The 2,139-nt window shown below is 33.2% G+C and overlaps 1 non-coding gene across 1 annotated transcript; it reads left to right on the plus strand.

The window, feature by feature from the left end:
- Positions 1-400: 400 nt before the first annotated feature.
- On the plus strand, positions 401-507 carry LOC128035827 (small nucleolar RNA R71). Its single transcript, XR_008192374.1, has one exon. It is a non-coding gene; the product is annotated as a small nucleolar RNA R71 (small nucleolar RNA).
- Positions 508-2,139: the final 1,632 nt, after the last annotated feature.

Here is a 2,139-nt window from a genome sequence, read left to right on the forward strand (position 1 = left end):
TTGATGGTTCCTCCAACCTGCATTATAGTTATTACTATAGAGGTTATTTTGAAGTCTAGAATTGTTATCCATAAAGCTAACTTTCTCATGCTCCATGTTAGAACCGAAGGGTAAACATTCTGGATTGATCATCTCCACTCCATTTGCATCACATTACACTACCGGATTCACCTGATTTGCTAGCATTGAAACTGCATCAATATTTAAAACACCACCTGCTTTAATATGTTTTATTCTCATGACTTGCCACTGATAGTTATTCAGTGCCATCTCCTCAATAAACTCTTGAGCTGCCTCGGGTGTTTTATTATTCAGTGTTCCACTAGCTACTACATCAATTAGTTGCCTAGTCGAAGGGTTCAAACTGTTGTAGAATGTTTGAACTTGTAACCACAAAGGTAACCCATGATGATGACACTTTCTCAACAGATCCTTAAATCTCTCCCATGCATCATATAATGTCTCCAAATAAATTTGAGCAAAAGAAGAGATGTCGTTCCTCACCTTAGCTATTTTAGCTGGCAGGAAGTACTTCAACAAAAACTTCTCGTTCATCTGATCCGAAGTCGTGATAGAACCTCATGGCAATGAATTCAACCACTATTTTGCCTTGCTCCTCAAAGAGAATGGGAACAACCATAAGCGAATGGCATCATCAGTAGCGCCATTAATCTTGAAAGTGTCGTAAATATCTAGAAAGTTAGCCAAATGAGTATTCGAATCTTCATATTATAAACCATCAAACTGAACATACTATTGTACCATCTAAATTGTGTTCAGCTTCAGCTTCAAATTGTTTGCAACAATAGTTGGTCTCACGATACTCGATTCATCCCCAATTAGAGTGGGCTTAGCATAATCATACATAGTTTGAGGAGTGAGTTGTAGGAAGGTACTGATTATTTTTATTATCACCCATTTCCACAGTAATATCATTTTCCTCTTGATGGTCTACTATATTCTGTTAACTTTGCCTTCCTTCTCTAACCTCTCTACTATTTTTGCGAGCAGTCTTTTCAATCTCACTGTCAAAATTAATAGATCCAGCGGGTTTCCTCTAGTCATAAACCAAAAGAACATGCCAGAAGCAAACAAATGAAAAAAAAATAGAATATAAAAATTAAATTAAAAACAAAAATACTAAAATAAAAATAGAAAATAACTAAATTAATAGAAATAAAATTTTCCTAATATTTCAGCCCCCAAAAACGACGACAAAAACTTGATTGCAGTCGTAAACCAACTAAAAATTCGACAAAGGCAAGTGCACCTATCAATTAATAGTATAGCTACGGTGACCACTGGTATCATTCCCATGAAGACTAAAAGTACTAGTAATTATCATATTTCTATTATTTAACTGATAAATTGGAGTGATTGATTAAAACTAAAATTAACTAAGAATACGAAAAAGAACAAATCAAGAAAATAATCGAGTAAACAACTAAGAAGCGATACAATACCCAAGAAAGAATCCACTTAGACTTCATCTGTCATTATCAATCTAAATTATGCAATTTCTTCACTTAGCATCTTAATACATAGAAATCCCTAAATTAAGACAATATCTCTCTTCAAAACTAAGAGCAACTGACTCTAGGTTGATTAATTGAAATTTCTTTCTAATTAAAACCCCCATTATCTCATTAACTTGATCTATGGATCCCCCTATTAGATTTTACTCTAATCCGGTACATTTATGTCGTCCTATTTCTAAGATTACAGGCAACTCCACTCAATTATGCTAGATCTACCCTTAAATAGGGTTTATTCCTCCTCTGGTTTAAGTACATCAAATATGGATTAATAGTCTAGAAATATCAAACTAAGAAATAAGCATACATAATTGAGAACAAGATCCAAGTATTTAATGCATAAAAATAGAAATCAAATAACATAATTCATCCTATGGTTCGCCTCCCTAGGTATTTAGAATATTAATTCATAATAGCAAGTAAAAACATACCAAAGACAATATAACCACAAGAAACCAAGAAACTCATAATAAACTCTAAAGAAATCAAAAGGAGATCTTCAATTTTGATGGAAATCTGCTTCAGATTCAGCTTCAATGGTATTTTTTGAGTTGTTTTCTTCAGTATTCTTTAACGTCACTCTCCTCTCTTTTTATCTTTGTCA

The sequence above is a fragment of the Gossypium raimondii genome, chromosome 12, assembly GCF_025698545.1.
Source record: "Gossypium raimondii isolate GPD5lz chromosome 12, ASM2569854v1, whole genome shotgun sequence".
In the NCBI taxonomy this organism is placed as follows: domain Eukaryota; kingdom Viridiplantae; phylum Streptophyta; class Magnoliopsida; order Malvales; family Malvaceae; genus Gossypium; species Gossypium raimondii.